Genomic DNA, 15,553 nt, shown 5'->3' with positions numbered 1-15,553 from the left:
TGGTAGACAGCTCCCAGAAGCATTAAGTCCCTAGCAATACTGTTCTGCTCTTAACACTGGTTGAGCCTGCTTCTGTAACTAGAGAAAGTTCTCAAGCAGAGAGATCCAGGGACCAATAGCAGCTTCCATACCAGTTTATTAAGGGTTCTCAAGCATACAGGTTAACTACCTTCACATTGAGACCATTTCTTTATTTAATGCTAGAATTAAAGCAATATAGGAGAGAATTTGTAGGTCTCAAACTAAGAGGATTTCCTGTATTCTCTGGAGTTTCCAAAAGGCATTCTGGACACTTTGTGATCTCTTTTTAAGTAAGGGATGGACATATCCAGGAGAAAACAAGATTAAGAACTAAGGAGGCTTCTAGAACACAGAAGGTGATAGGACTGACTTACATAGGCTTTTGCCTCTTCAGGCAGTTAGATAACAGGGGAAAAAATAGTACATGAGAGATTTAGGGACTATCAGAATGAGTTTGTAAAAGAAAAAAAAAAGCCAAGGTAAATTTATTTCACCTTCCCAATAAGCTAAAATTAGTCACCACTGAATAAGTCACAAAGGCTACTGGAACCCCTTTCCAGAAGCTTGCAAGATATGATGTGTAAGTCTTTGGTATTTGTGTTTTATTTTAACTTTGGATTCTGATTTGCTTATAACATGGCTTTACCCATGTCGTCTTTTCATACAGTCATCTCTAACTATACATAGAGCCGTATTAAAACATAAGGACAAGAAGGTGAAGATGTAGTTATTCTCTCACTCCAAAGATATTTACTGAACCTCTAGGATGTCTGTCACAGAATACAGGTTCAGCATTCAAAGATCAAGAAGATGTTTTCCTGTCCTCAAGGACTTCACAGTGAAATAGTCATAAAAACTGGATACAACATAGAAGGAAGAACTAGAATACCCACTGTTGCCAAATCAAACCAAAGGTGTGGGAACCGGAAATCTAACTTAGGCATAGGAAGAGGCTTACAAGCCTCAGTGTCCAAGGAAAGAGCTTGGGTAAAGTTAGATAACAACAAACATTGATGAGAGTGTAGAAGGAGCCTCCAACTTGGCAAGAAATTAGGCCCTTGTCTTCACTAGTCTTCATTAATGTTTTTCTCCTGGGAATCACTCCCCTTACCAGGTCCCAAACAGACTCCACAGGCGTCAAGAACATCAGTCCCACCATTTGGTCCTGAAGTTAGTCCCACTGGGGACTCGATAGCAGGCAAGCATGACCTGAGTCCTAGGTACCCAGTATCTTGCCCTCACCCTTGCTATGTTTGTTCATCTTCCAGGACTAAGTTTGCACCTCAGTACCATAATGGTATTGAGCAACCTCAGCCCACTTGACCAGAACCTGAATTCATTTCCAGCAATCTAAGTATACCCTTCTTCCCTAGACAGATCATCTTGCCACACATCTCCCTCTGTGTGCCCCACAATGTCTGTCAAAGTTCCTGGATCCTATCTTGATTAATCACCTTATCCTGCACTTTGATGACTTTGAATACCAAACACTGCCTGTGCACCCTGCTCCTATGCCCCATCTAACACCGTGGACATATTGGGATATCAGCATCGGCAAGAATAAGAATGATATCAACTGACATTTACTTATGCCCATTAAATTCCAGGTAGTGGATCACACACTATCTCATTTAAACCTCAACCTATGAGGGAAGTACTCTTACTATCCTCATTTTGCATAAGAGGAAATAAAGCTTAAAGGACTTAAAATGGCAGCTCATAACAGGAATAACCAAGTTTGGGATCCAGTCCTGCTGAAGCCCCTCATCATGCTCTAAGCTGTTAAGCTCCACTATGTTGAGTTCTATCCAGGCACTGTGGGGAGGGATGATGTTAACTTCCTTGGGGATATGCCCCTTAGGAACTACAAGCTCCCCAGGCCCAGGCCCACAAGGTCCCTGCTTTCTCTTTCCTTCCTCAAATCCATGTACTAATAAAGCCCCAAGAAGCCTCACAGCAGAACTCCACTGATGTATGACATTGGACTTAATTGCTAGGTTATTTCTTTCCAACTAGAGAGTAAGTGCGCTCAGGATGTTAAAATATGGGGGCCTACTAGTATGGAAGAAATTAATGCAGTTGACTACAGGAAGGGCAAAGGAGGTGGCGGCTGCAGAAGTGTCTCCATAAAGGGATTAATAAATCTCTACAAGAAAGAAAAAAAAACCCCTTTCTCATGAATTTGACTAGAGAACACACACTCACTTATTTGAAGTTATAATAACCAGAAGTGCTAAGTTTTCTATCTTCTGATAGTTCTTCTATTATTAGTAATTTTAAACAAACATCCAATAGTGACACTGGGTATGTTTTGAATTTAGAATTTAGGTCACAGTGTATCTTTGAGCAGCATAAATCATTGGCAAGAACAAGGGCAAAGCTCACAGTTCATGTTGTTACCATTTCTGCCACTTCCTCCCCGGTTACCTTCTAGCAGAAGTGGCAGAGAAAAGATGGAATCTATAAAGTTTTGGCAGTTATTGGCAGACAAATGCCATGTCATTATCTTGAAAGTTTAGCTGCTGATCCACAGCATTATAAATCTAAGACAGGCCTCTCTGGACTAGCTGGCTGCATGGCCTTGAAGTGGGATTAGTGGGATTTTCCGAATGCTATACAATCTTCTCCATCCCAAATGTCCCATCTCAGTTTCCCATCTCTGGTTTTACCAACAAATAAGATTTGGCACCACTGTCCATTAAAAAGAATAATGTACAAACAGAAACTCCATCTAAAGTTTGAGTGAAAAACATGGGTACTTCCCAGGATCATGATCTGAATCATCAGACCAGAATTTTCTCTAGGCTTTCTTGCCACAGATCTTTCATCTTATTCTTAAATCGTAACCTTTCTTTTTGAAAAATAAGTAGCATGCATCGACTAAAATCCTGATACTGATACTTCAAACTCTAAATACAACCAACTATCAAAGATAATTTATACAATTACTCTCGATTATTCAGTGTGGGGATGATGAAATTATAGTGTATGCAATAATCTGATTCTATTCTGCTAATACTTTCCTATTCCCTGTGTCTTCCAGTCCTCTGTAGGTGCCTCTAAAAAGATGAGAGCAACTCATCCTTCCCAGGACAACAGGGGAAAACAGTAACACACAAAGTAAGCCATCATTAGATTCAGGGGGCTAAGGAGAGTTATAGGGAATGAAACAAGCATTTGAACATGAGAGCACGATGACTTTGCTTTGTGATACATATGTATCCTCTGCCCACCCTTCTCACCCCCACCCCCTACACAAACACACACTCAGAAAACACCTGTCTGAACAGATTTTAGAGCAAAATCCTACTTCCCTAGAGGGAAATGCAGAGAACAAAGCTATTCTCTCTGTTCTTACCTAGCTGCCCTGACAACACTTAGAGAGATTATAGAGCAAACCTCAAGCCTGTTACTACAGATGTTTCAATTTATAATTTAATGACACAAACAACATCTCATTACTGTGCTTTCCTTTTCATTACTAATCGTCCTTAGCACCAAGCAAGTTAAAAGCATTAAAGGAGTCCTACCACCCTTCCATTCTTGCAACTGTTAACACCAACAGTGAATGTCTAACATTTTACCTTTTCAAATCCTTTTAAAATGACTTCTCTATTATTTCCCCTTCACATATTATTGACACATGACATGTGTAAATACACAGATATATATCCATCCATTCCCATCCCCTTAAACACAAACATACACACACTCTCAAATACATGTACACTCATACCTACCCTCTTCCCTCCCCCCTACACAAATACAGTGTACTTGGAGGCAAGGCAGGAAGTGTCAGAGAAGCAGCAATTCATCTGATAGAATCTAATCTTTTCAAGATTTGGATTCCCAAGAGTGGCAGGAAAAAAATGTGATTTAATAAGTAAAGGAGGGTTTAGAACTAAGGAAATACTACTGTAAAAATTAGAAAGCTATGTGCATATGTTTTATTTGAGGCCCCACCAAAAGCAGAATCTGAGCTAAGGATCTGAAGTGAGGTAGGATATGTGGGAAGAAAACAGAGATGAGTGGGGAAGGGAAAGTATCCAATAAAGAGCATGTGAATGAGCAGGTTTACCCTGTAAGAAACTGGAGCTTGAGCCCTCGGAAAAACTGGGGACTCAGTACAGGATGGGCAACTCAAAATTCTCACCCTTAACCGCAGAGTGAAGGAGATAGGGTATTTATACACCAACTTCCTTCAGTCACTGATTGAGGGCTGGGGATGGAGAGTAAGTAATTCCATGACACTTTTTTTTTTTTTCACCGACTGAGCCACCCAGGCATCCCCCGTGACACTTTTTTAATGACCTGCGACAAGTGAGCAATAAGACCCTGGAGGCCAGAGAGACCACTCAGACCAATAGATGTGGTTGCTGGCAAGATACACAAAATGGTGAGGGACACGAATGCCATCAGCTAGAGAAAAAGTTTGCTCCTGTGTGTATTTTTGTATGTTTTAGTGTGTGTGCTTTAGTATGTAGCTATGTGAGGAAAAAGGCTTCCACAAATGTGGCACAAGACACACTGTACCACAGAAAAAAGAGTTGGTCAACAGTGAAGTGTAAACGACTCTCCCAATGGCAAGGGGGAAAAGCTATCGAAAAGAAAAACAGAGTGACCGAGGTGTACGGCCTGTACACCAGGTGTTGGCTTAAAAATGCCATGAGAAAATGCTTCTGCAGTAGACAGAAACAGCATTAGTGCATTCCAACCAGGAAAATGAAGAAAAACGCACGCTGGAGTCACTTAAAAGTAACAGTTTTCTGACTCTAAAATATCTTACATGTTTCAAAATTTATCTACATAAAAAGCAGGGTGAAACAATGTCAGAGCAATTGGCAACACCCAGCAGTTCTATGGAGAGGAAGAAACTTCCAGAGAATAGTATAAAAAGTTTGCACTGGACAATACTCAGATGGAGGAAACAGCTCACTGGCTGCTCCAGAAATAGGCATGTGGCTCAATAAAAGAGAGACCATTCAGTTAGACACGGAAGAACAAAGGGCTGTGGCAGATTGCAAAGACGGCCCCAAATCTTCCCTTCCCAACACTATACACTTGCAATCCAGGTATCTTTGTAATTTCACCCATCAAGGGGTGGAATCTAGATCTCCATCACTAGAACCTGGGCTGGTTCTTGGAGTCTTTGGCCAGAAGCTTACAGGATGAAGAGCAGTACCAAACCCAGTTCCCTTTCCACTTGTCCCCCATCTCCAAACTGCCAGCAAACTGCCAGACATGGCACACAGATGACCAAGGCCCAAAAGATGCTGAGCCTGATCCAGCCCAGCGTGACTGCCTGGCAGATGGTGGTTGTTCTAAATCACTAAGATTTGGGATGGGGTTTTCATGTAGCAAAGGGTTATCATCTCAAGACCCTAACAGACGTTCAAGATCAACATGCAATTCACGCTTTACAAATATTTATTGATTGCTTACCATGGTTTGCCATTGTTCTGGGTTTAAGGAATACATACATGATTTCCAAAGGAGTCAAAGCATCTACTTTCATGGAGCTTACATTCAGATGTGAAGAAATATGTAAGCAAATAATAAACAGAGAACATGCCAGATAGTAGCAGTGCTGAAGGAATATAAAGAGGGTGAGGGAGATAGCAAGTGAGAGAGGTTGGGGACATTGTCTGTTTTAGATAAGAATTGGGAACACCTCCCTGTGCGCCTGGCATTTGCTCTGGCTTCTAGCTACCTTCCCACTTCACCCCTTCCTCTCTCCCTGTAGCTCCCTTCACTTTAGTCACAAAGGCCTCCTATTGTAACCAGGCAGGTACACTGTTATCTCAGGGCGTTTGCACTCACTATTATCTCTACTTTATTCATGGAGGTATCTTTAAGAACTTTGTGAGTGGAAGCAACAGTGAGTGGAGCTGCTATTTCCGGAAATGGGAAAACTAGGAGGAGTCATGCTAAACGTGGTTTCCATTGTTCTTTCCTCCAGACTCCAAGCTAAAAGAATCTGGCAAGCAGGAGGGATGATTCCACAGAGAGGCTCAACACTGAAGGGAAGATGGAGTAGCATCCACCTGGACCCACAGGGAATCATGATGCCATGAAATGATTCTATTTCCTAATGTGAACGTATGGATGCTTTCAGTGTATCACTCACTTCTCAAAATAAAGGAATCTTGAGCCAGGAATAGATCCTCTTGATCAAAGGAATCTGATATGCAATATATCTGGGGTCTATTTAAACAAGAAGAATTCTCCCTTCTCCAGGAAAGACAGGCTGGACTGTGGCCTAATTTCATCAGGATATGCATTCCAATTAGTCAAAGAAACTCCATAAAGAGAGATCATTGCTGAGGTAAGCATAGGAGGAAAAAAAAATCTCTGCTACCCTTTTTGCTAGATCCTCCTTCACATTTTCATAATTGTTTTACACTATGTTACAGAGATCCAATTATTAAACAGTATTCATCACATAATGGGCTTAAATATTTTTCACTCAACTATGAGTCTCAATGAAACCAAAGCTTGGAAAATATTAAATCCCCAAGAGGTATACACTGTCACGTACAAACTTATTTCCAGAGCAACACATTTTTTGGTTCCTTTAAAATATTTTGGCCATTAAATTTTGATTACCTCCTGTGTAATATGGTTAAAAATTACTGGGCCATTACAGCACCAAGTAGGAACGTTCAATGAATAGTATATACAGTTTCATGTTCAAAACACTGATGGCTCCTTCATGGCCCATAATATCTAGAGACCACCACAGCAGGGTAGTTGGAAGAAGGCTCAACAAGTTGATGTAATATGACCCTTCAATAGCCAGGCTTTTCTCAAACTGTTTGTTAGATGCTTTCTTTTAGGATGGAGATGGCAAACACATGGTGTCATTGTGCTGCCTCCCTTTGCCAACATGTGAGAGACACCACAAATCAATCGGAACCCTAATAATTAATCCTTCCCCGTTAGACTCTGTAGGCAGCCATGACCAAGTGACCAATGTGGCCACCAGGATGAAATCAGCAGATCTCTGTTTTGGTAGTGTGATCCAGTATCTGCATACAGTTCCCACCAGGCAACTTAGACTCACCTCTAACCCAAATGTGCTCTGTTCATAAAGTCCAAGTAATAGGTACATATGATCCTCAGATATTTCATCCACTTAGGAAAACGTGAACTAAGAACTGCAAAGGTCTTGAGCAATGTACTCAGCTTCAGAGTTAGCTCATCAACTCTAAGATGTCCAACAGGCCACAGCCCCACAATTTATAGGGGAAAAGTTCTCCTCGGAACAAGAGCGTAACTTGCACTAGCACGAGCCTAGGCACATAGTCAACATAATGTTTTTTAGTGAGTGAGTCACTGATATGAACAATTCATCCTGAAATTTCAGGGACAAAGCATGTTGCCTCTCCATAAAGCAAGTGAGCAAGAGTTAACCTCACCCTACGCTGGGGTGTATAATGTACCTAAAAAATGCTGAAATCTTCTTAATTTTACTTGTGTCCCTCTCTAAAATAGAAAGGAAAATCTAATTTGCTGCCCTGCTCCTTGAATGAGATACACTTGGATTTGCATCCTCTCCTAATCCTTAGCAGTCTTGACCTCGAGACTTCAAGCAGCCAGTCATGATGCTTTATAAAGGAGCTCTACTCACCCAGCATACCTCAGAAATCTACTCTGCTTTAGTTCCCATTGCTACCTATTAGCCAATGTTGTCAAGAAGCAGGCAAATATGCGGAGAAAATTATACCCTTCTGGACACCTTTCTCCCCCTATTTCTGCCCACAAGTTTTTATTTGCTGCACCATGTTATCAAATAAAAAAAATGTTTATTATCTGTCCACCCTTCTGTAGTTTCCATTTTTCTCCCACGGACATGGTTGAAACCAGTAATTCTTAACCTTTTCAGGCAATCTGACCAGTCCAGCCAACCAATTGATGGTGTGTAACCTTTTGTTTTTCATTTCAGGAATGACACTTCCCATGGCAGACCTAACTTGCAATTATGACACCAGCCCAGCTATCCCTGCTTCCCTTGGAAATTTCATCGCCCACTTCTGACACCGTTTATGCTCTTAACAATTCCAGCGAGAATCTTGTGTGGTTCCTGAAAAAAAATGCCCCCAGCTTTAGCAGAACACAGAAACACAAGGTGAAGAGGGATTCCCTAATACCTAAAGAATTACAGGCTTTTGCTTCTCCTTCGCTTTGCCTGCAACCACACCTATTGCTGATACAATGTAGTGTGATATGTAGCAGATCAAAAAATAAATGTAGTTTAGATACCGTTCTGGAGGGGGCAATTATCACTTGGTATAATCATCCAAGGCATCAGAACTTAACTTCAGCTGCCACTGGTGTCAGAAGTACCCTTCTTTTCGTTTATATTGAGATTACCAAGGGATAATTTAAGAAATGCCTGATGCCACTCTTCTGATCTCAGTTGGAGCAGGGATCCACTGGGATAGGCATGTACTTCTTTACCTCTTCTTCCAGGTCAGAGGGTACAGTCCAGACAGCTACCATCTGACGAGGGTCAGTCAGGCAATAAAGCCAGAAGTGATAATCAATAATGAGTGGTCAGAAAAATCATGATGCAGAGCCAACTAGAATGGAGGAAGCCGGTGTATATTAAGAAGAGCTATAATTACAGCATAGGAAACACACAGATCTAGATTTATTCCACACAGTCTGGGATTGAAAGTAATTTTTCTGCATTTGTAGGTTCACTTTTCAAGGGATAAACTAGATGTGTTGAAAAGCAAAGGACGGGGTCAACAATAATGGACTGTGCAATTAACAGTGTCTGATTTATAAAAACAACTGATGCAATCAAACATAGACATACTCCTAATAAATAATACACATAGGAAATATGGGATCAACTTTAATTGCTCCTCAAAAAGGAAAGGTGAAAACCTCAGCCAGTGCTATGTTACTCGTCCTCTTGTCTTACTGCTGGGGTCTATGATTCATTACTCTACTTGTATGTCCTTTGCTTATCTATGTAGCATTTGGAATGGCCTCACTGTTGTAACAGGAATAATTAAACAACTCTACAAAACTCCCAGTCTGTCATCAGTGGTCTCACATTCTCTAGCTCTTGCCGTTCCCAATTAGCTCCAACTCCGTTCTGTGCTCTAAGCAGGGACTCTCTTCCAATGTATCACCTGTAAACAACCTCATGGTTATCTCAGAATGGTTGCTCTCTCTGAAGAGTAGTGTGTGAAATGGAGTTCCCACTCTGGCTGCCTTTAAATTCTGAAAAAAAGGTAGAACATGTTCTAGCATGTGTGTTATTCTAAAGAACTGCCCAGCAGAAATCATTGCCCTTAATTTTCCTGTCACAAAATCTAACATTTGCTCCGGCTGCGCTGAAATTGGCCCTGTACTTATTTCCTACCAGATCATGTGCAGGCCAGAGTAGTATGAATTTAACTTCACTGGGTGGGGGGGAGATAAAGGCAGAAAAATTCTGCCCTTGCATTCTTTCTCCTTTCCAGGAACAGAGAATTCTGGAGCCCTTAACTTCATCTTCTCAGTCACTCAATTCAAGCCTAGGGAGCACCCACCATGGGATTTCTCTGTGGATCGCTTTATGGATACTGGGAAGGGAGAATGATGGAGAAAATGGGAAGGTTCTCCTGAGTCATTTCTCATCTCAGTGGACAGACAGGCCCAGCGAACCCAAAGAGCTTGTCCCCAAAGAGCACAAAAGCATTCTGGGTTAATTGTTCATTCTCTCTCAGCTCCTACCTGCTCTGCTCTTCCCTGCCTGGTTTGTGAGGTGGGGGCTGGGACTCCGCAGTGCACATTTCTGCTTTGCTGGATGGAGCCCTATTAGCTCTAGAGGGGACTGCAGGGCTAGAGGAAGGAGGGGGAGACTTGCTCTTTCCAGTCTGCTTCCTGTGAGGTTTCTTCCAACACTTCTCCACTGCAGTGGCAGCGCCGTCCCGTGACAGCAGCTGAATGCGGTTTGCAGATTTTTCAACCCTTGTACAAGCAGCTTCATTACTCTCTCCTCAGAAACATCACAACGCACCATCCTCAGAGGTCCGGGTTTAACTCCAGGGACACCCTCCTCTGAACTGCTAAGTTTTAAGAATACCTGCTAATAGAATTCCAGTCTCTTCTTTTTGTTTCCCTAGCCCCAGAAGTAGATGCTGTCTCCTGTAGCTTCTCCTTCTCTGATTGCTTAGTGTTTTCTTTTTTCCCTGTTTAGTATCTTAGTTAACAGTGTTATACCTTGTTAACAATTCTTCATACCTAGGTGCACATTTTTTCTGTTAAAACCACTTAAGAGGTTTCTGCCTCCTCACTGGACCATGACTGATACACGATCCCAAGAGTAACCAGCTTTTACAGTTCAACAGGTTTTTTGGAAACCTTCTCAACAATCAGACTGCTACAAAAGTCCACTGAGCATGCATGCAGGTGAATTTCCCTTTTTCTCACAAAACAACATCCTCAGTAATCTTTGAGTGAGTAGGCAAGGTCATGAGATTTAAAATAGGTATGGTAACTTACAGCATCCAGGCATGTACCAAAACTCAAAATTATGTGTATGAATCTGGGACTTCATGCCAGCCAGTCCCTACTTGATACCCCTGGGCCCCACAGTGGACTGAAAAGCCTTACAACCTGCCTTCCACGAGAACATGCCTGATGGTGGTAGTAGGAGCCTCCTGGAGCTGCAGCTGTCCCCTGGCCCCCACTGGTGTACCCATTCCCTAATTCCTGGGCTTCAACTCCAGCGCTGAGTTTGTTCCACCTTGGCTTGGGGCACCAAATCCCTTGCCAGATTCCTTTTCTGAAGAGTTGGAGCCTGGTCTTTCCACTTGCTCAGGCTCTGCCTCAATCTCAATCAACTCCTCTGGAAAGAAAATGACAACCCAGAGATCCCACTACCAAGACCCCACCCACTGCCTGATTCTTCTGGATACAATGGCAGTCCAACTCTTAACAGAAATGTACCGAAGCCTAAGACACTGATTCTACAGTGGGGTCAATCCTCCTGGTGCCCTCAGGCCTCTGCTTATGACCCTGCCCTTCCTGGCTCAAAACAAGAGGCCCTGCAAGCCTGCCAACTAGAAATACACAGTTTATGCCAATACACTCCACTGCTCAGTTCCCCTGTAAACCAAAGACTCGTATTTGGGGCCACCGGGATTTTCATGTGTGGCCATGGAAAAATCAACCATTTTACAAGCTATGTTGTTTAAGATGGTCACCGGGGGCTATGCTGTGACTCTCTGGCAAGTTTTTAACAGCATGGACTAGGGCTAGGAAGGCTCTAGGCATAAGCCAACACTGAATGAAGGAGACACTGCCCCCAGGAACAGACCCATTCCCAAGCACAACCTTGGTGTTAAATGAGAATCAATACTCACCTCATCCAAAAGATGTACCCTCTTCCTCACCCTGCACTTCTCAGCTCCAACACACAGCCAATGATATGATCATCTCTGCTTCCTTCCTTGGTCCCCAGAAGACCTTGAGGAAAGGGCTTGGAATGAACTCCAAGATCTGCCTCAAATTTCTCTTTTTTTTTTCCTCATAATTTGATCTACCATGCCATCTATTTTGTGCATTTTGGGGGGGGAACAGTTTGCTTACCTGTCTATAGCTGCTTTCTCACTAAAAGAGCAGAGTTGAGTAGTCACAACAGAGACTGTGTACCCACAGAGCCAAACATTATCACTATCTACCCCTGACAGAAAAAGCTTGCCATCTCATATTTACAGTCACATTAACTATGTGAGGTGATGGATGTGTTAACTAACTTGATTGTGATAATCATTTCATAATATATACATGTATCAAATCATCACATTGTATACCTTAAATATGTACAGTTTAGTCAATTATACTTCAATAAAGCTGGGGGGGCAGAAAAAGGAATTAGCCTAGTTCACTAAAGCTCTATCGCTATCTATTTTAGGATCATGGTGAGGGACTTATAAAGCCAAAGGCCTGGCAATAGCTGACCACATCTAAAGCCCTGAAAATTACTTATTATTCCTTCCTAGCAATCACAGATTACACTGCCCATACACTGTTGGAGTACCATTAAGTACTCTGACATGTTATTTCATATGCTCTTCCTAATCCTAACATGTTAATTATTCTCTTTTTACAGATGAGATATATACTCAGAGAGCTTAACTAACTTGAACAAGTTTCGACAGCTATAAGCAGGATACATAACTTAAGATAAACCATTATACAGGTCCTCTCAAATCTTAATGTGCACAGGATTCTTCTGGTGGACCTCATGAAAACGCAGATTCCGATTCAGGAGGACTGCTATGGAGCCCAAGATTCTGCTCCTTAAACAAGTTCACAGGTGATACTGTTGGTTTGCAGACCATACTGAGTAGCAAGGCATTCTATCACGATGCACCATGATGAACTGCTAGAATTGAAAACATCCCCTCTTTCCTGCGAGATATGCACTTGAAGTGCATTGTTTCATTTTACCCTTACAATCACCGTAGGAGATAAATATCATTTAACCCCACTCTATAACAGAGGAAACTGAGGCACCGAGCTGTTAAGTAACTTACCCAAGGTCATACAAATAGTAAGCAGAAGATGTGAAACTCAAATTTCCACCTATATGATACAGTCTCTGCTCACTATCACCACACGCTATGCCATCTTACTGCACGGGACTCCTTACATAACAATGATGGTCGCTGATGCCATCTGTGAGTGCGTGTAAGCCCGCAGTTCTGAGACATTTCTACCTGGACACACCAAAGGTGGCTCCGCCACAAAGCCTGATCACAACACTAATTTTATTAGCAACCTTGACCCACTTTCCAGTGGGGTTAGAATCAGCTTTGCTGTCACTGACATAGTATCAAATGTACCACATGGGCTCTGCCTCACGTAAGCCCCACCCCATGCTGAAACAGCCTCCACAACAAGCATTCACCCTGTTTCCTTCTGCCCAACATTCCCACATTCCAGTGACAACAAAATCCCACCCTGAACCATAGCCTGCTTGTGTACTGCCCTGACACCTCACTAATTATTTGTTCCTGAAAGTTGGATAATCCCAAAAGCTCTCTGACTAGCAAGTTGCCTGGAACCACAGTAGCCTCTTATACCAGACATCTTGTACTGCCCGCTGTGTGAATTACAGCTCTGTATAGGATCAGAACACCTTTATCCACCATGTAACTGGACGTGGTCTGAGATAAACATGCTTTTTGGACATTGCATATTAAAAAGGCCGGCTGTCTTTTGGGGTCATCCCCAATAGGCAAGCAAGTTTCCCTCACCACCACCCTTCTTTCCCTCAGCTGCTTCCTCTCCCCACTGGCCCACCCTTGAGGACCCCAGCCTGTGTGACCTGGAACATGCAAACCTCAAAAATTTCCAGGTTTTAGCTCATGGCTGCCGGCCACGAAATCTGTGTCATTGCAAGGAAAGAATATTCAGATCAAAGTCAGACAGTCTAGAAAATACCACTTGATGTTCTCCCTGAATGATCTTTAAATAGCCACACACATTAATTAATTTTCTGCCATACTTCACTGGGGTTGCAATCTTTCTCAGCAAATTGAGACAGAGACTCCATAATGAGAACAAAACTATATCAAATACCATTTCAGCAAAAATTGAAAAATCAAAAGTGATAATATTTCTGAAGTAATGGCCATGTTGAAAAGAGTAAATGGCATCAAATGCATCTTTTTTCCTGTCAAGTGCTATAATAAGACTGACAGAAAAACAACATGCCAAATTAATCCACCTTTAAAGGCTGTTACCTTTTCTTCCATCAGTTTTCTACTCCTATCATTTAGGAATATCAATAAACTCCCAAAGAGAAGATTCGGCAGTTGTTAACATTATCATTTGTGTTTCTCTTCCCCTACAATGATTTTTACTGAAGATTTAAGTCACCTGCTGTCTCCCTCAGTAGTAATGTGCACTGCAAAGAATTGAGTATAAGCCCTTGTCCCAAATCCTTACTCTGAATGGCTTTATCAACTACAAGCAGTTCCGAAACCCCTGAGAAAGGCAATAAAAACTTCTGTCATACCGGATTGCCTTTTTCATCCCAGATTATCACAACTGAATATGTTTATTGCAAATGGTTTCCTTTTCTTGCCTTCCCCATCTTTCCCCAGCCTATTGTTAATCACCCTTGTGTATAGCCAGGAAATCTGTTTGAGTTTGCTATGTGGAGCTCGGGAGTTAGCTGTGTGACCTTGGAAAACAGCTTATTATTTGTGCCTCAGTTTTCTCATTTGTCAACTGTATTGCTTTTAGAGGGGAAAATTAGAGCATGCACTTAATTCACATATAGGAAAGGGGGCAAAGTTCTCAGAAACCTAAGATTCACATAGGTCCATATATTACTTAACAATTTATTGAGATATAGTTCACATACCATGCAATTCATGCATTTAGAGTTAATAATTCAATTTTTTTTATATTTAGTTTTGAAATAGTCATCATGAAGTAATTTCATCACCCAAAACCAAACTCTGTAACAGTCACAACCCATTACCCCTCTCGCCTCACTTCCAAGTCCACCTCATCTCCCACATCCGTCCTCAGCCCTAGGAAACCCTCATCTAGTTTCTCTCTCTCTATTTGCCTACTCTAGACATTGCATATAAATAAGGTAAGTGGTCTTTTGTGACTGGCTTCTTTCACCTCACATGTTTTCAAGGATCATCTATACCAGCATTCACCAATATCACCTTCCTTTTTATTGAACAGTATTCCACTGTATGTATACAACACGCTTTGTTTATCAATTCCTCAGGTGATGGACATCTGGGTTATTTTTGGCTCTTTACTATAAATAATACTGCTATTTACATCTACGTACAAGTTTTTGTGTGAACATGTTTGTACTTCTCTTGGGTAGATACCAAAGAGTGGAATTGCTGGGTCATCCAGTAGCTTTATTTACTTATTTATTTTTATGGTAACTTTCTATTTGACATTTTGAAAAACTGCCAAAATGTTTTCCAAAACGAATGCACTTTTTTATATTTCTACTACTGTATGAGTGTTCAAATTTCTTCTTCACATCCTCACCACCTTATTTTTGTCTTTTTTATTACAGCTGTTATAGCTGGTATGAAGCTGTATCTCACTGTGAATTTGATTACCATTACCCTTATGACTAATAATTTTGAGCATGTTTTCATGTGCATATTTCCTGTGGGTTAGCTGAAAATTTCTTAGAATTCCCTTTTAATTTACCTGTACTGCTTTTGAGTGTACATATTTGTATGGCTTTTTAGTGGTTCCTCCAGGTATTGCATTATATATCTGTAACTTATCAGAGTCTATGGTACTATTATTTTACAGTATGGTCAAGTATAGAAACCATTTCTCTTTTTATGTCCCTTTACTGTTCCCAATTGTAATATACTTGTTTTAACTATCTCCTCTAATACATTTAAAATGATATCATACATTATCAAAATGTCAAATATCATTTATAAAATTCGAGAAGCGGCTACTCTATTGTATTTAACCCATATTTTTGCTTATTGTTTCCTATTCTTCTTTTATCATTCCCTTT

Source organism: Neomonachus schauinslandi, chromosome X (assembly GCF_002201575.2).
Source record: "Neomonachus schauinslandi chromosome X, ASM220157v2, whole genome shotgun sequence".
In the NCBI taxonomy this organism is placed as follows: domain Eukaryota; kingdom Metazoa; phylum Chordata; class Mammalia; order Carnivora; family Phocidae; genus Neomonachus; species Neomonachus schauinslandi.
This window is presented reverse-complemented; position numbering follows the sequence as displayed.